The sequence below is a fragment of the Mirounga leonina genome, unplaced genomic scaffold (assembly GCF_011800145.1).
Source record: "Mirounga leonina isolate KUSES-001 unplaced genomic scaffold, KU_Mleo_1.0 Mir_101529, whole genome shotgun sequence".
Taxonomy (NCBI): domain Eukaryota; kingdom Metazoa; phylum Chordata; class Mammalia; order Carnivora; family Phocidae; genus Mirounga; species Mirounga leonina.
This window is the reverse complement of record NW_023270143.1, coordinates 3597406-3621120: the sequence shown is the minus strand read 5'-3', so window position 1 is coordinate 3621120 and position 23715 is coordinate 3597406. Positions and strand designations below refer to the sequence as shown.

Below are 23715 nucleotides of genomic sequence, written 5' to 3'. Positions count from 1 at the left end.
ACATAAATTCAAAATGGATTAAAGACCTAAATGTGAGACATAAAACCATAAATATGCTAGAGGAGATCCCAGCATTCATCTCTTTGACATCAAATATATTCCATACATTCTTTCTATATATGCCTTCTGGGGCAAGGGAAACAAAAGCCAAGATAAACTATTGGGACTTCATCAAAATAAAAAGCTTCTGCACAGTGAAGGAAACAATCACAAAAATAAAGTCACATATTATAATATCAGTACCCAAAAAAGAAATAATCCAAATAAAACATGGGCAGAAGAAATAAAAAGACATTTTTGCAAAGAAGATATATTGATAGTCAAGAGAGAAATGGAAAGATGCTCAACATCCCTCATCATCAGGGAAATGCAAATCAAAACCACTATGATACATTACACCTGTCAGAATGTCTAAAACAAAAACACAAGAAAAACTGCTGGCAAGTATGTGCAGAAAATAGAACACTAATTCCACTGTGGAAACAGTACAGAGGTTTCTCCAAAAATTAAAAATAGCATTATCATATGATCCAGTAATTTCTCCATTGGTATTTACTGATAGAATATGAAAACACTATTTTGACAAAGATATATGCACCCCTATGTTTACTGCAACATACCCAAGTGTGTATCAACTGATGAATGGATAAAGAACGTGTGCTTTATTATTTTATTCAGTTGCGTATAACACCCAGCACTCATCACATCAGGTGCCCTCCTTAGTGCCCATCACCCCATTACCCCATTGCCCCACCCACCTCCCCCTTCCACAACCCTCAGTTTCTTTCCCAGAGTCAAGAGTCCCTCATGGTTTGTTGCCCTCTCTTATTTAAGAAGATGTGGTTGATATAAACATTGTATTATTTAGCCACAAAGGTGAATGAAATCTTGCCATTTCCAACAACACACATGGAGCTGGAGAATATAATGCTAAGCAAAATAAGTCAGTCAGAGAAAGATAAGTAACATATGATTTCACTCATATGTATAATTTAAGAAACAAAAGAAACAAGGAAAAAGAGACAAACCAAAAACCAGATTAACTATATCTTTTAACAAACATGGTTGTTTATATATATATATATAAACTATATATATTAACAAACATGGTTGACAGAGGGTAGATAGATGGGGAATGGGTCAAACAGGTAAAGGGGATTAAGAGCATACTCATCCTGATGATCACTGAATAATGTATGGAATTGTTTAATCACTATATTGCACACCTGGAACTATGATAACACTGTATGTTAATTATACTGGAATTTAAAAAAATAATAAAATAAGGAATATTATGAATTGGCTTCACAGAATAAAGTATTTGAAATAATTATAAAATAAGAAAGTAGTATAGGAAGGAGCTTATGTAATGGTATGGAAAAAAACTGGCTAACCTTACATAAAAATGTGCCTAAGGACACTGTGCATGTGAAGCTGCTGAAAAACCCTTCTGAGAGAGAGAAACAGACCAATAGGCAGACTAATAAATACTCCAAGGCAAGAAAATATGATGGTAGAATAGATGCGACAACTCCATTTAATGATGAGCACTTCTATAAACAGGTAAGGTAAAGTACACACAAAATATGCTGCCTGTTAGGTAAACCTAATTCCATCATAATGACGTGTCCATAAAAACATGACTGTTTCCTGGGCCCCTGGGTGGCTCAGGTGGTTTAGCATCCGACTCTTGATTTCAGCTCAGGTCATGAACTCATGGTCATGAGATTAAGCTACATGTCAGGCTCGTGATCAGTGTAGAGTCTGCTTGAGATTCTCTCTCTCCCTCTCCCTCTGCCCCTCCTCCCACTCACATGATCTAAATAAATAAATAAATGAAATCTTAAAAAAAAACTTTAAGAAAAAGTTACTGCTGGGAGGGGGGAAAGATGGCGGAGGAGCAGGAGACCCTATTGCAACTGGTCCCCGGAATTGAGCTGGATATCCACCCGACCACTCTGAGCACCCATGAAACCAGCCTGAGATGTAAGAAGATCTGGATCTCTACAAACAGAATATCACAGGCAGTTGGTTTTGAGGTACAAAGTGGGGAGCCGTGATTCTGCGGGCAGATATCGGAGGATAAACGGCAGCGGGAGGGTGCCTGGCTGTGGGGATCCTACACTGCCGGTGAGTAACAGCCTCGTGCACTGGGGACGGGCACAGACTCGCAGACCGGTAGCGTCGGGAAAGGACTTTAGGGCAGCCCCCGGGGTGGAAAACCAGACCGGCGGGGTCGCGCGCACGCGAACCACAGCCGCCCAGACAGAAACCGGAGCGACGGTCGCGCGCACGTGAACTGCAGCCTCCGAGACGGAAACCAGGTGTGCCAGGGTCCCACCGGTGAACTGCAACCTCTGTGGTGGAAACCCCAAGCGGTGGAGTCACGTGCACCCGAACTGGGAGCGGCTGGCGGTTTTAGAAGCACAAAGGGCAGAGACGTGCCCCAACCTGGAGGCAGGACTGGGAGCGCTGCGGAGGGGCGCACAACCCAGGATGTTGCAGTTTATAGCAGCACGGACAGAAACAGAGATGGTGTGGCCTGGAGAGCTCACTAAAGAACAGACTGCTGTCTCTCTGCTCGGAGGCAGAGGGTTGGAAATGGTCTCTTCTGCTCTGACTCGCGGAAGAGATGCGGAAAGCCACCAGGGAAAGGCGCCAGAGAACAAAAGCCCCGAAGACTGATTCCCACTGAGCCCATCCCCCGCCACAGGGGTGCAGGGCAACTCCGCCCAAACAGGGTCGCCTGAGTAACAGCACGGCAGGCCCCTCCCACAGAAGACAGGCTGGGAAAACAAGAGGCCAACAACCCTAAGGTCCCAAGAAAACAGGTGCATCTTGCTTGGGTTCTGGTCAATAATTTGGACTCTATACATTCCCTCAAACACCCATCAACAAAATGACTAGGAAGAGGTGCCCCCAAAACAGAAAAGACTCAGAGATTATGACTTATGCTGCAGATTTACAAATGGATGCAGATATAACCAAGATGTCGGAGATGGAATTCAGGCTAGCAATTGTGAAGACAATGGCTAGAATGGAGAAATCAATTAATGGCAACATAGAGTCTCTAAGGGCAGAAATGAAAGCTGAATTGACAGAACTTAAAAATGCTATCAATGAGATCCAATCTAATCTAGATAATCTAACAGCTAGGGTAACTGAGGCAGAAGAGCGAATAAGAGACCTGGAAGACAATATAATAGATAAAAAGGGAAAAGAGGAGGCCAGGGAAAAACTGAGAATCCATGAAAATAGAATCAAAGAAATAAGTGACACCATGAGGCGTTCCAATGTCAGAATAATTGGAATCCTGGAGGGAGTGGAGAGAGAGAGAGGACTAGAAGATGTATTTGAGCAAATTGTAGCTGAGAACTTCCATAATCTGGGGAATGAAACAAACATTCGAGTCCTAGAGGCAGAGAGGACCCCTCCTAAGATCAAGGAAAAAAGGCCAACACCCCGGCATGTAATAGTAAAACTTGCAAATCTTAAAACCAAGGAAACCATCTTAAGGGCAGTTAGGGCGAAGAGATTGCTTACGTACAGAGGGAAGAACATCAGAATAACGTCAGACCTATCCACAGAGACCTGGCAAGCCAGAATGGCCTGGCAAGACACATTCAGGGTACTAAATGAGAAGAACATGCAGCAAAGAATACTTTATCCGGCAAGGATTTCATTTAGAATGGATGGAGAGATGCAGAGCTTCCACGACTGGCAGAAGTTGAAAGAATATGTGACCACTAACCAGGCCCTGCAAGAAATATTAAGGGGGGTTCTATAAAAGGAGAAAGACCCCAAGAGTGATCTACAACAGAAATTTACAGGGACAATCTATAAAAACAACATCTTCACAGGCAACATGATGACAATTAATTCATATCTTTCACTAATCACTCTCAACGTGAATGGCCTAACAGCTCCCATAAAACGGCACAGGGTTGCAGATTGGATAAAAAGACAGGACCCATCCATATGCTGTCTACAAGAGACTCATTTTGAACCTAAAGATACATCCAGACTGAAAGTGAAGGGATGGAGATTTATCTCCCATGTCAGCGAACCTCAAAATAAAGCTGGGGTAGCGATTCCTATATCAGACAAATTAGATTTTAAACTAAATTCTGTAATAAGAGACACAGAAGGACACTATATCATTCTTAAAGGGTCTATCCAACAAGAAGATCTAACAATTGTAAATATCTATGCCCCCAACATGGGAGCAGGCATCTACATAAGCCAACTGTTAACGAAAATAATCAGGGCCCCTGGGTGGCTCAGTCGTTAAGCGTCTGCCTTCGGCTCAGGTCATGATCCCAGGGTCCTGGGATCGAGGCCCACATCGGGCTCCCTGCTCTGCGGGAAGCCTGCTTCTCCCTCTCCCACTCCTCCTGCTTGTGTTCCTGCGCTCGCTACGTCTCTCTCTGTCAAAAAAATAAATAAAATCTTAAAAAAAAAAAAAAAGAAAAGAAAGAGTCATATTGATAACAATACATTAATTGTAGGAGACCTCAATACTCCACTCTCAGCAATGGACAGATCCTCTAAGCAGAAAATCAACAAGGAAACAAGAGCTTTGAAAGATATACTGGACCAGATGGACTTCATAGATATCTACAGAACATTCCACCCTAAAACAACAGAATACTCATTCTTCTCGAGTGCACATGGAACTTTCTCCAGAATAGACCATATACTGGGTCACAAATCAGGTCTCAACCGATACCAAAAGATTGAGATTATTGCCTGCATATTCTTAGACCACAATGCTCTAAAACTGGAACTCAACCACAAGAAAAAATTTGGCAGAAATTCAAACACTTGGAAGCTAAAGACCACTCTGCTCAAGAATGTTTGGGTCAACCAAGAAATCAAGGAAGAACTTAAACAATTCATGGAAATCAAAGAGAACGAAAACACATCAGTCCAACACCTATGGGATACTGCAAAGGCAGTCCTAAGGGGGAAATACATAGCCATCCAAGCCTCACTCAAAAAAATAGAAAAATCCCGAATTCACCAACTAACTCTACACCTTGAAGAACTGGAGAAAAAGCAACAAATGACCCCTAAGCCACGCATTAGAAGAGAAATAATTAAAATTAGAGCAGAAATCAATGAATTAGAAACCAGAAACACAGTAGATCAGATCAATGAAACTAGAAGTTGGTTCTTTGAAAGAATTAATAAGATTGATAAACCACTGGCCAGACTTATCCAAAAGAAAAAAGAAAGGACACAAATTAATAAAATGATGAATGAAAGGGGAGAGATCACAACTAACACCAAGGAAATAGAAACAATTATTAGAAATTAATATCAACAACTATATGCCAATAAATTGAGCAATCTGGATGAAATGGAGGCCTTCCTGGAAACCTATAAGGTGCCAAGACTGAAACAGGAAGAAATTGACAACCTGAATAGACCAATAACCAGTAACGCGGTTGAAGGAGTGATCCAAAACCTCCCAAAAAACAAGAGTCCAGGGCCTGATGGATTCCCTGGGGAATTCTACAAAACATTCAAAGAAGAAATAATACCTATTCTACTGAAGCTGTTTCAAAAAATAGAAACAGAAGGAAAACTTCCAAACTCATTCTATGAGGCCAGCATTACCTTAATCCCCAAACCAGGCAAAGACCCCATCAAAAAGGAGAATTTCAGACCAATATCCCTGATGAATATGGATTCCAAATTCCTCCACAAAATCCTAGCTAATAGGATCCAACAATACATTCAAAGGATCATCCACCACGACCAAGTGGGATTTATCCCCGGGATGCAAAGGTGGTTCAACTTTCGCAAATCAATCAATGTGATAGAACACATTAATAAGAGGAGAGAGAAGAACCATATGGTCCTCTCAATTGATGCAGAAAAAGCATGTGACAAAATACAACATCCTTTCCTGATTAAAACTCTCCAGAGTATAGCGATAGAGGGAACTTCTTCAAGCTCATAAAATCCATCTATGAAAAAACCACAGCGAATATCATCCTCAATGGGGAAAAGCTGAGAGCCTTTCCCTTCAGGTCAGGAACATGTCAAGGGTGCCCACTCTCACCACTGTTGTTCAACATAGGCCTAGCAACAGCAATCAGACAACAAAAAGAAATAAAAGGTATTCAAATTGGCAAAGAAGAAGTCAAACTCTCTCTTTTTGCAGACAACATGATACTTTATGTGGAAAACCCAAAAGACTCCACCCCCAAATTACTAGAACTCATCCAGCAATTCAGTAATGTGGCAGGATACAAAATCAATGCACAGAAATTAGTTGCTTTCTTATACACTAACAATGCAACTGTAGAAAGAGAAATTAAAGAAACGATTCCATTTACAATAGCACCAAAAACCATAAGATACCTCGGAATAAACCTAACCAAAGAGGTAAAGGATCTATACTCTAGGAACTACAAAACACTCATGAAATAATTGGAAGAAGACACAAAAAGATGGAAAAATATTCCATGTGCATGGATCGGAAGAATAAACATTGTTAAAATGTCTATGCTACCCAAAGCAATCTATACCTTCAATGCCATCCCGATCAAAATTCCAATGACATTTTTCAAAGTCCTGGAACAAACAATCCTAAAATTTGTATGGAATCAGAAAAGACCCCGAATCGCCAAGGAGATGTTGAAAAAGAAAAACAAAGCTGGGGGCATCACATTGCCTGATTTCAAGCTATATTACAAAGCTGTGATCACCAAGAGAGCATGGTACTGGCACAAAAACAGACATACAGACAAATGGAACAGAACAGAGAACCCAGATATGGACCCTCAACTCTATGGTCAAATAATCTTTGACAAAGCAGGAAAGAACATGCAATGGAAAAGACAGTCTCTTCGATAAATGGTGCTGGGAAAATTGGACAGCCACATGCAGAAGAATGAAACTCGACCATTCTCTAACAGCATTCACAAAGATAAACTCAAAGTGGATGAAAGACCTCAATGTGAGACAGGAATCCATCCAAATCCTAGAGGAGAACATAGGCAGTAACCTCTTTGACATCGGCCACAGCAACGTCTTTCAAGATACATCTCCAAAAGCTAGTGAAACAAAAGCAAAAATGAACTTTTGGGACTTCATCCAGATCAAAAGCTTCTGCACAGCAAAGGAAACAGTCAACAAAACAAAGATGCAACCCACAGAATGGGAGAAGATATTTGCAAATGACACTACAGATAAAGGGCTGGTATCCAAGATCTATAAAGAACTTCTCAAACTCAACACCCAAAAAACAAATAATCAAGTCAAAAAGTGGGCAGAAGATATGAAAAGACACTTCTCTGAAGAAGACATACAAATGGCTAACAGACACATGAAAAAATGTTCATCATCATTAGCCATCAGGGAAATCCAAATCAAAACCACACTGAGATACCACCTTACACCAGTTAGAATGGCCAAAATGGACAGGGAAAGAAACAACAAATGTTGGAGAGGTTGTGGAGAAAGGGGAACCCTCTTACACTCTTGGTGGGAATGCAAGTTGGTACAGCCAGTTTAGAATACAGTGTGGAGGTGCCTCAAAAAATTAAAAATAGAGCTACCCTATGACCCAGCAATTGCACTCCTGGGTATTTACCCCAAAGACACAGATGTAGTGAAAAGAAGGGCCATATGCACCCCAATGTTCATAGCAGCCATGTCCGCATAGCCAAACTGTGGAAAGAGCCGAGATGCCCTTCAACAGACGAATGGAGAAAGAAGATGTGGTCCATATATACAATGGAATATTACTCAGCCATCAGAAAAGATGAATACCCAAATTTACATCAACATGGATGGGACTGGAGGAGATTATGCTAAGTGAAATAAGTCAAGCAGAGAAAGTCAATTATCATATGGTTTCACTTATTTGTGGAACATAAGGAATAACATGGAGGACATTAGGAGAAGGAAGGGAAAAATGGGCGGGGGGAATTGGAGGGAGAGATGAACCATGAGAGACAATGGACCTGAGAAACAAACAGGGTTTTAGAGGGGAGGGGGGAGGGGGGATTGGTTAGCCCAGTGATGGGTATTAAGGAGGGCACGTACTGCATGGAGCACTGGGTGTTATACGAAAACAATGGATTGTGGATCACTACATCAAAAACTAATGGTGTATTGTATGGTGACTAACATAACATAATAAAATTTAAAAAAAAAGAGAGAAAGAAAGAAAAAGTTACTGCTTCCTAAGGGAAAAGAGAAAAGTACCTGCCTAGCTATCTATGACATCAGCATAGGGCAAAGCCTTACATTCTTCAATCTCCTGAACAAAACTCAGTAACAAAAAATTAAAAGTTAAAGTTATAGAACAAAATGACACCATGTGCCTCCTGACACAATACACTGAGAACCAAACATCATTTCAGTGATATTCCTTGACAAAACGCATAATCTGAATATAATCATGAAGAAACATCACAAAAACTGAAATTCCAGGACATTCTATAAAATGACTGTTATCATCTTCAAAACTATTTTTTTACACAAAGTCCAAGAAACTACTGCAATTGAAGCAAACTAAACAAACATAATAGCTCAAGACAACATGATTAGGGATTGGATCCTGGACCAAATTCTTTTATTTTTTTTAATAAATCGCACTTAATGGTATAATTGGTGAAAAAAGAATATGGTTTTAGGAAACACATACTGAATTACATAGGATTCATGAGGCAACTTATTGTCCAATGGTTTAAAAAAATGTATGTACACATATATGCATATAAGTATATTAAGTATAAATATAAAAAATAAAAATACAAGCAATGGTATTTCCTGATATTTATCCAAAGGAGTTGAAAACATGTCTACACAAAAATTTGCAGGTAGATGTGTATAGAACTTTATTCATAATTGCCAAATCTTAGATGCAACCAAGTGTCCTTCAGTAGGTGAATGGATAAATAAACTGCTACATTCAAACAATGGAATGTTATTCTGAAATGAAATGAGGTATCAAACCATGAAAAGACATGGAGAAACCTTAAATGCATATTACTAATGGACATAAGCCAATCTGAAAGGCCATATACCTTACGATTCCAATTATTCATGTTCTGGTAAAGGTAAAACTATGAACACAGTAAAATGATCAGTGGTTGCCAGAGGCATGGAGGAAGGGGTGAATAGGAAGAACACAGAAGCCTTCTGAGGCAGTGAAAATACTCTATATGACACTATAATGAGATTACATGTCATTATTCATTTTTCCAAGCCCAAAGAATGTTTAACACCAAGAGTGAAATAATGTAACTATGGACTTTGGGTGATTATTGTATGTCAGTATAGGTTCATTAATTGTGACAAATGTACCACTCTGGTAGGGAATGTTCATTAACAGGGAAGGCTATGCATGTGTAGGTGTAAGGGATATATAAGAAATCTCTATGTGTTCTTCTCAAATTTGCTGTGAATGTAAAACTGCTCTTAAAAAAATCTTTAAAAAGGGTGAAACAAACTTAGCATTATCAATAATGAATGGGATAAACCAGTCTGTGCTTCCTGATGTGATGCAAGGACACAGCATCACCTATGTAGTCTTTTTGCTAAAAATGCTTAAATTAATCATGGAGAAACAGACAAGCTCAAATTGTGGCACATATGCAGGACAACTGCCTGGACTCATGAGAACTGCCAATATTTTGAAAAAATTTTAAGAAGGGATGAGGTGATGCTATTCTAGATTTAAAAAGTTTAAAGGGGCATTACAACTAAATACAGTGCATGATCCTTGACTGGATCCTGTAACAAAACAAATAAAAAACTTTGAAAGATACTGTCAAGACAATTTTGAAACTTTGGGACAGTATGTTAGATAACAGAATTGTATCAGTGTTAAATTTCTCTGAATGTGATGGAAGTAATGCCCTTGTTCTTGAGAAATAATGAAGTGAAGTGTTCAAGGCTGAAGTGTCATAATATCTGCAGGTTACTTCCAAATGGTTCAGCAATACATACATATTATTATAATTATATATAATAACATATAATATTAATACATAACATAAAAACATGTATACATTTATAAAGAAAGAAATTATATGTAGCAAAATAAAAAATGGATGGATCTAAATGAAGGATGTCTTTTGACTTTTCTGTAGAGTTGAAATTTTATAAAATAAAAAAAACCCGAAGAAAAATAATGTTTTCATATATAAAGCTTATCCTCACTGCTAATTATAAATTCTGCTGGTAAATTCACAAATAAATCAATGCATTCACTGTATTTTTTTTTTTGCAGAACATATTCTGAAAAATAAAAGAAAAAAAGAGTAATTAAAAGAACTGAAAAAGAAATACCATCCAAAGAAAAGTATATTAAATAAAAAAGACTTTAAATGCAAAAAGTAAAATGGGTCACTCAAATGATAATAGATGCATGTATTTTAGACTTGTATGGACATAATAACAAAGTGTCAAATATACAAAGCAAAAATTATAGAACTATAATAATTTGACAAATCCACCATCAAAGAGGGGGATTTTAAATTTACCTCTTTCAGCAACTGATAGATCTAGGAAATAAACAAAATTAATAGGGATATAGAAGACAGATAAACAATACAATGAATTTAATGGAACTTATAGAACTCCACATTCAACAGGTAGAATATACAAAATCTTTTCAGGCACATATGAAACACTTATAAATTGATCATGTTTTCTAGAACATAAGGCAAATCTCAAATATTAAATAAACAGTATCATATAAACCATGTTATCTGTACTAAGTAAAATTAAACGAGAAGAATAACAAAATGTGAAACTAAAAAATATCCATGTACCCATGTCTTGGTTTCTAAATAGTGCACCCCACTTAAAGGAATCACAGCTCCACATAGAAAGAGTCAATAAGGCAGGGAATAAAAGATAAGCCTGAAAGTAAGGAACTAAGAAAATGTTGATGTCAAAGTATCAGAATGATGGGAGCAGATCAAATGGACAGAGAAGCCAGCTTGAATGGATTGCCATTGGTTAAATCTGAGATAATTTGAGCATTAAAATAAATAATGATAGCAATAAGGTATGCATGAAATAAAGGAAAAATGAACAAGTCCAAAATAATGTAAAAAGTAGACAGAAGTAGAAGTAGAATACAAATTTATATCTGTAGCAAAAATGATGGAATTTCAAAATTACCATATTGCAGCCATCATACTAATAACTGTTTCAGTCAAGATTTACCAATGGATATTAAAACCAGTGGATTTTGGAGGGAGGAGTTAAGATGGTGGAGCAGTAGGGGGACTCTAAGGTTGTGCCCTCCCTCAAATACAGCTAGATACTTATCAAATCATTATGAACACCCACAACATCAATCTGATGAAACAAAAATTGCAAGTCTATGAGTAGAAAAGTGACTACATTTGGAAGATTAAGAGTTGCAGAGAGTGGACTTGGGGGAGATACAGCTGTGGATACCATGGCAGGGAGGGAGCCCTGTTTACAGAGGCCACGGCAAAGTACTATAAGGAGCACAGTGCAAAATCTGAACCTCTAAAGTCCGCTACCATGGGGGAATGACCCTGGCTTAAAGGTGCTCAGGTGGGAAAGTAGGTCAGAACCCCAGGAGAGACAATGTGGTCTAAGGATCCCCTGGGTCATAAGAAGACCAGGTGGCACCAACGTGCTGCACTGTTCCCAGACATAGGAGAGGGGAATCCTGCTTAGCCGGTCTTTGTACAGGCTTTCTGCTCTGTTTTGCTATAAACTACGAACCGCAGAGTGGTCGTGAGACTATGTTCCTGGATTGGCCAGCAAACAGCAAAAGTGCAGCAAGACCCTCCACCAGAGCAACAAGACAGGTCCACAACACAGGAGTCCCTAAAATTTGCAGTTTTGGAACTCAGTCGTGTACCTGACATGAAAAAACTTGGACACAGGTGGGGTGAACACAGGGTTCTGACGGAAACTGGAGACATCAGAAGAGTGGTTGACTGTTCTTCTTTGAAGGTTCACTGAAGAGTGGGGGGCTTGAACATTCAGCTCCAAGGCTAGACATCAGGGCGCCACCATTTTCATCCTGCCCATCAGTGCTGTAAGCCTTCATGAAGAAAAGCAACACCACATAGTGGAGGCTGGAATCGCCTGCACCAAGCCCCAACCCCCAGCACCCTCGAAGCAGATCCACCTGAATACCAGCACAACAGGCACCTCCCCCAAAAGATAAACACAAACACCTCCCTCTCACCAAATCTACTGATCACTGAGTACTGCAAAGTTTAGCTCTAAGGGAAATAGGATCTTGCTTCCTTTTTAGTTTTATTCTTTATTATTTCTTCATTTATTTTCTTATTTTCTTCAATACCTTCTCTAACTCATTATTATTTTTTTAATTTTTATTTGTGTATTATATAAATATGTTTCGTTATTTTTTGTTTACTTTCATTTTATTTCATTATTTTCGGGGGTGTCTAGATTCTTTTAACAATGAGACCAACACACCCAGGATCTAGTCTTTTTGTTTTTTGCTTTTTCTTTCTTCTTTTCTTTTCTGAACAAAATGATGAGACAGAGAAATTCACCAAAGAAAGAACAGGAAGTAGAACTCACGGCCAGGGATTTAATCAATAGAGATATAAGTAAGAGGTCTGAACTAGAATTTTAAACAGAGATTATAAGGATACTAACTGGGCTTGATAAGAAAATAGAAGACAATAAAGTATCCCTTACAGCAGAGATAAAAGAACTATAATCTAGTCACCCCCCAAATTAAAATGCCTTAACAGAGATTGAAACCAGAATGGATGCCATAAAAGCAAAGATGGATGAAGTGGGGGAAGGAGTCAGTGATACAGAAGATAAAATTATGGAAAATAATGAAGCTGAAAAGAAGAGGAAAAGAAAGTAATGGACCACGAAGGTAGGCCGACGAAGGTAGACTTAGGGAACTCAGTGACTTATTAAAAGGTAGTAACATTCGTATCATAGGAGGCCCAGAAGATGAAGAAAGAGAAAAACGGGCAGAAGGATTATTCGACCAAATTGTAGCTGAAAACCTAATCTGGGAAAGGATGCAGACATCAAAATCCAAAATGGACAGAGAACTCCCATTAAATTAAAAAAATGCTGAATGGGGCACCTGGGTGGCTCAGTCGTTAAGCGTCTGCCTTCAGCTCAGGTCATGATCCCAGGGTCCTGGGATTGAGCCCTGCATCGGGCTCCCTGCTCGGCGGGAAGCCTGCTTCTCCTTCTCCCACTCCCCCTGCTTGTGTTCCCTCTCTTGCTGGGATCAATAAAATCTTTAAAAAAAAAATGCTGAACATTACCAAGGCATATAATAGTCACATTCACAAAATACATAGACAGTGAAAGAATCCTGAAAGCAGCAAGGGAAAGAAAGTCCTTAACCTACAAGAAAAAACAGATCAGGTTCACAGCAGATCTGTCCAGAGAAACATGGAAGACCAGAAGGCAGTGGCAGGAAACATTCAACGTGCTAAATGTGAAAAATATGCAGCCAGGAATTCTCTACCCAGCAAGGCTGTCAATCAGAACAGGAGAGATAGTTTCCCAGACAGAGAAAAACTAGAGTTAGTGACCACTAAGCCAGCAGTGCAAGAAATTTTAAGGTGCACTGTTTCAGTGTAGAAAAAAAAACCAAAAGCAACAAAGACTAGAAAGGACCAGAGAACATCACCAGAAATACCAACAGTACAGATAACACAAAGCACTAAATTCACATCTTTCAATAATCACTCTGAATGTAAATGGACTAAAGGCTCCAATAAAAAGATACAGGGTAACAGAATGGATTAAAAAAAAAAAAAGACCCATCTATATACTACTTACAAGAGACTCATTTTAAACTTAATGACACCTGCAGGTTTAAAGTGAGGAGATGGAGAACCCTCTATCATGCTAATGGACATCAAAACAAAACTGGAGTAACCATATTTACATCAGACAAACTAGACTTTAAACCAAAGACTTTAACAAGAGATGAAGAAGGACACCATCTAAAAATTAGGAGGTCTATCCAACAAGAAGATTTAACATCTATAAATATTTATGCCCCCAACTTGGGAGCACCCAAATATATACATCAATTAATAATAAAAAGAAACTCATTGATAATAATACAGTAGTAAGGGGTTTTAACACCATACTAACAGCAACAGACATATCATGTAAGCAGATAATCAACAAGGAAAGAATAGCTTCAAATGACACACTGAAGTGGATGCACTTAACAGATATATTCAAACCCTTTCAACCTAATTCAGCAGAAAACAGAAGCTTTTCAAGTGCACATGGAACATTCTCCAGAATAGATCACGTATCTATAGGTCACAAATCAGGCCTCAACAAGTACAAAAAGATCAATATCATATCATACATATTGTCAGGCAACAACTTTATTTTTTTTGAAGATTTTATTTATTTGACAAAGAAAGACACACAGAGAGAGGGAACACAAGCAGGGGGAGTGGGAGAGGGAAAAGCAGGTGTCCCGTTGAGCAGGGAGCCTGATGAGGGACTCGATCCCAGGACTCTGGGATCATGATCTAAGCCTAAGGCAGACAGTTAACAACTGAGCCACCCAGGCGTCCCCAGGCAACAACTTTATAAAAGCTGAAGTCAACCACAAGAAAAACTATAAAAAGGCCTTCGATACATAGAGGTTAAAGAACATCTTACTAAAGAATGAATTAATCAACCAGGAAATTAAAGAAGACATTAAAGAAGTACATGGAAGCAAATGAGAATGAAAACACGACAGTCCAAAACCTTGGGATGTACCAAAGGCAGTCCTAAGAGGGAAGTATACTGCAATACAGGCCTATCTCAAGAAGCAAGAAACATCTCAAATACACTACCTAAACTTACATCTAAAGGAGCTAGAAAAAGAACAGCAAATAAAGCCTAAAGCCAGGAGAATAAGAGAAATAACAATGATTAGAGCAGAAATAAATCATATAGAAACAAACAAACAAGAAAGAACCCAAGTAGAACAGATGAAAGAAAGTAAGAGATGGTTCTTTGAAAAAAAAAATAATAAAATTGATAAGTGCCTAGCCAGACTTATCAAAAAGGAAAGATAAAGGACCCAAATAGAAAAAAAATCATGAAAGAAAGAGGAGAGATAGTATCCAACACCACAAAAATACAAATAATCATAGATTATATTATGAAAAATTGTATGCCAACAAAATGGGCAATCTGGAAGAAATGGACAAATTGCTAGAAACATAAAAACTACTGAAACTGAAACAGAAGAAATAGAAAATTTGAAAAGACCCATAACCAGGAAAGAAATTGAAAGAATATTGAAAATTTTGAAAGTAATTAAAAATCTCCCAACAAACAAGACCAGGGAGAGATGGCTTCCCAGAGGAATTCCACCATACATTTAAGGAAGAGATAATACCTATAATTCTCAAATTGTTCCAAAAAATAGAAATGAAAGGAAAACTTCCACATTCCTTCTACAAGGCTAGCATTACCTTGATTCCAAAACCAGAAAAAGACTCCAGTAAAAAGGAGAATTACAGGCCAATATCCCTGGTGAATATGGATGCAAAAATTCTCAAGAAGGTACTAGCAAATCAAATCCAACAGTACATTAAAAGGACTATTTACCACGATCAACTGGAATTTATTCTTGGGTTGCAGGGGTGGTTCAATATTCAAAAATCAATCAATGTGATACAACACATTAATAAACGAAAGGATAAGAATCAGATAATCCTGTCAATAGAGGCAGAAAAAGCATGACAAAATACAGCTGCAATTCTTAATAAAAACACTCAACAAAGTAGGGATAGAAGAAATATACCTCAACATCATAAAGGCCATATACGAAAGACCCACAGTTAACATCATCCTCAAAGGGGAAAAACTGAGAGCGTTTCCTCTATGGTCAGGAACAAGATACAGATTTCCACTCTCACCATATTTAACATAGTACTGGAAGACATAGCTTCAGCAGTCAGACAAGAAAAAGAAATAAAAGGGCATCCAAATGGGTAAGGAAGAAGTCAAACTTTCAGTATTTGCAGACAACATGATACTCTATGTGAAAGACTCCACCAAAAAATTGCTAGAACTAATATATGAATTCAGCAAAATCATAGGATAGGAAATCAACATACAGAAATCTGTTGCATTTCTATACAGCAATAATGAAGAAAGAGAAAAAGAAATCAAGGAATCAATCACATTACAATTGCACCAAAAACCATGTGATACGTAGGATGAAACTTAACCAAAGAGTTCAAGGATTTATACTCTGAGAACTACAGAACACTTATGAAAAAAATTGGAGAGTACACAAAGAAATGGAAAAGCATTCCACATTCAGGGACTGGAAGAACATTGTTAAAGTGTCTATACTAGGGCTCCTGGGTGGCTCAGTTGGTTAAGAGTCTGCCTTTGGTTGCGATCATGATCCCAGGGTCCTGGGATCAAGCCCTGCTTCGGGCTCCCTGCTCAGCGAGGCATCTGCTTCTCCCTTCTCCCTCTGTCCCTCCCCCTGCTTGTGCTCTTTCTCTCTCTCTTCCTCTGTCTCTCTCTCTCTAATAAATAAATAAAGTCTATAGTACCCACAGCAATGTACACATTCAATGCAATCCTTATCAAAATACCCTCAACATTTTTCACAGAGCTGAAACAAACAATCATAAAATTTGTATGGAACCACAAAAGACCCAGGATAGTCAAAGGAATGTTGAAAAAGAAAGCCAAAGTGAGAGGCATCAGAATTTTAGACTTCAAGCTGTATTACACAGCTGTAGCCATCAAGACAGTGTGGTACTGGCACAAAAACAGACACATCGATCAACTGAACAGAACAGAAAACCCAGAAATGGACCCTCAACTCTATGGTCAATTAATCTTCGACAAAGAAGGAAAGAATATCCAATTGAAAAAAGACTATCTCGGGCGCCTGGGTGGCTCAGTTGGTTAAGCGACTGCCTTCGGCTCAGGTCATGATCCTGGAGTCCCGGGATCGAGTCCTGCATCAGGCTCCCTGCTCGGCAGGGAGTCTGCTTTGCCCTCTGACCCTATCCCCTCTCATGTGTTCTCTCTCATTCTCTCTCTCTCAAATAAATAAATAAAATCTTTAAAAAAAAAAAAAAGAAAAGAAAAGAAAAGAAAAGGGCACCTGAGTGGCTCAGTCATTAAGCGTCTGCCTTCGGCTTGGGTCATGATCCCAGGGTCCTGGGATCGAGTCCCACATCGGGCTCCCTGCTCGGCGGGAAGCCTGCTTCTCCCTCTCCCACTCCCCCTGCTTGTGTTCCTGCTCTCGCTATGTCTCTCTCTGTCAAAAAAATAAATAAAATCTTAAAAAAAAAAAGAAAAAGAAAAAAGACTATCTCTTCAAAAAATGGTGTTACAAAAATTGGACAGCCACATGCAGAGGAATGAAACTGGACCACTGTCTTATACAACACATAAAAATAAATCAAAATGGATGAAATACCTAAATGTGAGAAAGGAACCTATCAAAATCTTAGAGAACACAGGCAGCACCTTCTGACCCCGGGCATAGCAAATTCTTACTAGACACGTCACCAGAAGCAAGGGAAATAAAAGTAAAAATGAACTAATGGGACTTCAAGATAAAAAGCTTCTGCATAGCGAAGGAAAAAATCAAGAAAACTAAACGGCAGCCTACAGAATGGGAGAATATATTTGCAAATGACAGACAATAAAGGGTTAGTATTCAAAATCTATAAAAAACTTATCAAACTCAATACCCACAAAACAATTAATCCAGTTAAGAAATGGGCAAAAGACATATATAGACACTTTTCCAATGAAGACATCCAGATGGCCAAAAGACACATTAAAAATGCTCAGCATCGGGCGCCTGGGTGGCTCAGTCGGTTAAGCGACTGCCTTTGGCTCAGGTCATGATCCTGGAGTCCCGAGATCGAGTCCCGCATCGGGCTCCCTGCTCAGCGGGGAGTCTGCTTCTCCCTCTGACCCTCCTCCCTCTCGTGCTCTCTGTCTCTCATTCTCTCTCTCGCAAATAAATAAATTAAAAAATCTTAAAAAAAAAATGCTCAGCATCACTCAACATCAGGGAAACACAAATCAAAATCACTATGAGATATCACCTCTCACCTGTCAGAATGGCTAAAATTAACAACACAAAAAACAACAGGTGTTGGTAAGGCTGTGAAGAAAGGGGAACACTCTTGTACTATTGGTGGGAATATAAAGTTGTGCAGACACTCAGGAGAACAGTATGGAGGTTCCTCAAAAGTTTGAAAATAGAACTCCCCTATGATCCAGCTATTGCACTACTAGGTATTTAACCAAAGGATAGAAAAATACAGATTCAAAGGGACACATGCTCCCTGATGTTGATAGCAGCATTATCAACAATAGCCAAACTATGGAATGAGTCCAAATGTCCACTGACTGATGAACGGATAATGAAGACGTGGTGTGTGTGTGTGTTTATGTGTACATATATATACACATATACACACACAATGGAATATTATTTACCCTTCAAAAAGAATGAAATCTTGCCATTTCCAATGACGTGAATGGAGGTAGAGTATATTATGCTAAACGAAATAAGTCAGAGAAAAACCAGTAACATATGATTTTGCTCAGATGTGGAATTTAAGAAACAAAACAGTTGAACATATGGGAGGGGCAATAAAAAATAAAAAGAAAGAGGGAAACAAACTATAAGAGACTCTTAAAGATAGAGAACAAACTGAAGGCTGAGGGAGGAGGTGGTGGGGTATGGGCACTTGTTATGATGAGCACTGGGTGTTGTATGTAAGTAATGAGTCACTGAATTGTATTCCTGAAACCAATACTGTACTATATGTTGACTAACTAGAATTTAAATAAAAATCTGAAAAGAAACAAAATTAAGTATTATCATATGATTCAGCAAGTCCCCTTTAGGTATATATATGAAGGAAATAAAATCACTAATCTTGAAGAGACACGTGCACCCCCAGTTCACTGCATCATTATTTACAATAAGCAAGACATGGAAACAACCTAGGTCTCCACTGACAGATGAAAAGATAAAGAAAATACAATGTAAATATAAAAATGATATATTACTCAGCCATAAGAAATCCTGCCATTTCCAACCCAATGGATAAAACTTGAGGGCATTATACTAAGTGAATTATGTTAGATAGAGAAAAACACTACATGATCTTACTTATACATGGAATCTTACTAAAAAGAAAACAAACTCATAAATACAGAGAGTACATTGGTAGTTTCCAGAGATTGGAGGGTGGGAGAAATTGGTGAAAGTGGTCAAAGGGTATAAACTTTCAGTTGTAACATGAGTAAGTTCTGGATATCTAATACATATATAGCATGATATACATTATACTATAGTTAATAATATAGTTATAGTATACATATTTATTACAATTATAGTTATAGTATAGTTAACATTATAGTTTAATGACTATAATTAACAATACTATATTGTATACTTAAAAGTTGCTGAGAGTAGATATTAATAGTTCTCACCACACAGTGGTCACCTGGTTGGCTCAGTCGGTTAAGCGTCCCAACTCTTGAGTTCGGCTGAGGTCATGATCTCAGGGTCAGGAGATTGAGCCCTGCACTGGGCTCTGTGTTGAGCATGGAGCCTGCTTAAAATTCTCTCCCTTTCTCTCTGCCCCTCCCGCTTGCGTGCTCTCTCTCTCTAAAAAAATAATTAAAAAAAAAAAAGTTCTCACCACAGAGGAAAAAAAATGATAACTGTGTGAGATGACTGTGAAAACTTATTGTGGTAATTATTTTGTAATATATAGATAGAGCAAATCACCTTACTGTATACCTTAAACTTGCAACAATGTTAGATGCCAAATATATTTCAATAAAGCTAGACAAAAAAGAACTATTTATATAGCTTGCATTGTCCATTTGAAATATATGTTCTTCCAAACACATCCCTTTTTCATTGATTATAATTGGATAATCTTGAAAATAAAGGTTTATGAAACAAAAACTGGAACAATGTCAAATTTCTATTTTGACACATGTACTGAGATTATTTAAGAGAAAGTCATCCTTCTGAAGAAATATGCACTGAAGTATTTCCCAGTAAACGAGCATGATATCTGCTAGGAACTCTTAAATAGCTCAGAGAGAGAGAGGAAGAGGGGGAAGGGCAGAGGAAGAGGGGAAGGTAGAGGAGAGGAGATGGGTGGGGGAGGAGTAAAGGAAAAAAGAGCAGGGAGAGGGAGAAGGGTATGACAGGGAGAAAAAGAAATAGAGAATAAAAAAAGCAAACATAGATAAATGTTAACTGGTGGATCTGGGTAAAGAATATATGGGAGTTCTTTGTAATATTCTTTTTTTTTCTAACAATTTTTTTGAATTGTAAAATTAGATCAAAATAAAAAGTTTAGAGAAGGATGAGTTAAGATGGTGGAGTAGTTGGGGGACCCTATGCTTGCCTTGTCCCTTGAACACAGATAAATATAAAATCATTCTGAACACCCAAGAAATTGCTCTGAGGACTGAGAACAAACTGCACATGTAGAGGGAGAAAAGCAGCCACACCATGGAAGGTAGGAGCTGCAGACAGTTGATTTGGGGGAGAAGAGAATTGCAGGTGCTTCGGAAGGGAGGGAGGCCTTATCACAGAGCGAGGATCAAGAGAGAAAGAGAGAGAGAGAAACCAACATGCAGGGGATTACACAAGAAACACACTTCCCCAAAACCACTGACTGTGAAAAGGAGAGGGGCTGATTATTTTTTGTTTTTACAAGCAGTGGAGCTCAAAGTCTGAAGTTTCAGAAGTCTGCGCCATCGCTGGGGTTGTGCCAGGCGGGCACAGTAGTGTTCGTCTAGGGAAGAGGGTAGAGGCCCAGAAGTGGACAGCATGGTCTGAGGATACCCTCGTTTGCACCGGGAGAGACAGTTCCCCTCTTTGGGAGAGGTGGCATAACCTGAAAGGGGATGAAACAGACAATGGGCACCATTGAGCAGCACTGTTAATTAGCAAACTAGCAGAGGAACCTGCTGAAGGCAGCTAACCTGGATGCCGGCTTTTGGCTGAGGTCTACCATAAATGCCAAACCCCTGCACAGTCATGCAGCTGCTTTTCTGGGACAAACTGACCTGAGCCACAGTGTGGCGAGACCTTCCCCAGAGAATCAATGTGGGTTTGCACCTTCCCAGGTTCCTAAAATTTGTTGGAGTTTTGAAACCCAGCTGCACCCCTGAAATAAAACACAGGAATACTGTGCCACCAGACAGGTGGAATGCACAGACACAGACAGGGTTCTGATGGAATCTTGGGACATACAGGGGGAGATAGTTCGCTCTTCTGTGTTGGCTTCCTGAACAGGAGCAGGCATGAACTCCCCTCTTTGGGGACATGAGAGTGGGGTGAGGCCATTTCCCTCCCATCCATCAGCACAGACAGACTTCAGTGAACAAACAACACAGCACCCCCAGAGGAAGCTGCAGTTGCTTATAACAATCCCCACCCCACTGTACCTTGCAGATGCATCTCCACTAGGCCAAGTCCACCTGAGAACCAGCACAGCAGGCCCCTCCCCCAGAAGACCAGCACAAACCCCCTGCACAAAGTCTACTGATCATAGAGTACTGGAAAACTTCAGCTTTGCGGGAAATAGGATCTAGCCATTTTTAACAAGCACATCAAAACACACCTAGTTAAAACCCACCACTCAATGTCCAACGTCCAAACACTCCCCACTGCAGGCAAGGAGAAACTCTGCAGAGGACTGACCTAAGTGAAGGAGCAGCCAAAACAGAGCAGCAGAGTACACACAAAATACACCAAAAAAACCTTCCTGAAGTGCCAAGCTCTGGACAGTATATAATCTTTCTTAATTTAGCCATTACTCTCAGGAGCAGGAAATGTAACAGTTCTTTCTGAACACACAGAAGATAGAGATCTAAGCAAAATGTCAAGACAGAGGAATCTATCCCACAAGAAAGACCAAGAGGTAATGGCCACTGATCTAATCAAAACAGTTATAAGTAATATGCCTGAACAACAATCTTAAGGATGCTAGCTAGACTTGAGAAAAAGCATAGAATACACTAGGGAATACTTTACAGCAGAGATAAAAGATCTACAAACTAGTCAGGCAAAAATAAAAAAAGCTATAACCAAGATGCACAACCAACTGGATGTAATGACCACAAGGATGGAAGAAGCTGAGAAATGAAATCAGTCATATAGAAGATAAAATTATGGAAAATAATGAAGTTGAAAAGAAGAAGGAAAGAAAAATACTGGATCATGAATGTAGACTTAGGGACTCAGTGACTCCATAAAGTGTAATAACATTTGTATCATAGCAGTCCCAGAAGAAGAGAAGGGAAAAGGGGCAGAAAGTTTATTTGAGAGAATTATAGCTGAAAACTTCCTAATCTGGAGAAGGACACAGACATCAAAATCCAGGAGGCACAAAGAACTACCATCAAAATCAACAAAAGCAAGCCAACACCAAGATACAGCATGGTGAAATTTACAAAACACACAGATAAGGAAAGAATCTTGTAAGCAGCAAGGGAAAAAAATTCCTTAACCTAGAAGAGAAAACAAATCAGCTTTGGATCAGATGGATCCACAGAACCTTAACAGGCCAGAAGAGAGTGGCATGATATACTCAATGTGCTGAATGGGAAAAATATGCAGCCAAGAATTCTTTATCCATTAAGGCTGTCATTCAGAATAGAAGAAGAGATAGAGTTTCCGAGACAAACAAAAACTAAAGGAGTTCATGGCCACTAAGCCAGCTGTGAAAGAACTTTTAAGGGGGACTGTGTGAGTGGAGAAAAAAAGACGAAAAGCAACAAAGACTAGAAAGTAACAGAGAAAATATCCAGAAACACCAACTTTACAGTTAATACAATGGCACTAAATTCATATCTATCAATAATCAATCTGAATGGAAATGGACTATATTCTCCAATCAAAAGACAAAAGGTATCAGAATGGATAAAAAAAAAAACAAGACCTATCTATATGCTGCTTAAAGAAGACTCATTTTATAACTAAAGATACCTGCAGATTCAAAGTGAGGGGATGGAGAGCCTTTCATCATGCTAATGGATGTCAAAAGAAAGCCAGAGTGGCAATACTTATACCAGAAAACTAGATTTTAAACCAAAGACTGTGAGAAGAGATGAAGAAGGGCACCATATCATAATTAAGGGATCTATCCAACAAGAATTTCTAACAATTGTAAATATTTATCCCCAATTTGGGACCCAAATATGTAAATCAAACAAACATAAACAAACTCACTGACAATAATACAATAATACTAGAGGACTTTAGTGCTCCCATTTAGAACAATGGACAGATCATCAGGCAGAAAATCAAAAATGAAACAATGGCTTTGAATGACACACTGGACCAGATAGACTTAACAGATATATTCATAACATTTCATCCTAAAGTAGCAGAATACACATTCTTTTCAAGTGCAGATAGAACATTCTCCAGAATAGATCACATACTGGGTCACAAATTAGGCCTCAACAAGTACAAAAAAGACTGAGATCATACCGTGCATAACAGACCACAATGCTATGAAATTTAGCGTCAAACCAGAAAAAATTTGGAAAGACCACAAATTCATGGAGGTGAAAGAACATCCTAATAAGAATGAATGGGTTAACCAGGAAATTAAAGAGAAAATAAAAAAGTACAAAGAAGCAAATGAAAATGAAAACACATAGCAGAGGCAGTCCTAAGAGGGAAGTATA

At 38.8% G+C, this 23715-nt stretch overlaps 1 protein-coding gene across 4 annotated transcripts in view; it reads right to left on the bottom strand.

Annotated features, from left to right (window-relative positions):
- Positions 1 to 8964: 8964 nt before the first annotated feature.
- Positions 8965 to 23715, bottom strand: part of NBDY (negative regulator of P-body association) — an 83932-nt gene continuing 69181 nt past the window's right edge. For 2 of the 4 annotated variants that reach the window (XR_004676807.1, XR_004676729.1), the window contains exon 3: positions 10290 to 12058. The gene's annotated coding sequence lies outside the window, so the exon portion shown is untranslated. Of the gene's footprint in view, positions 10264 to 10289; positions 12059 to 19620; positions 19661 to 23715 lie in introns of those variants that run through there. The other 2 variants (XR_004676756.1, XR_004676742.1) reach the window with 2 other exon arrangements.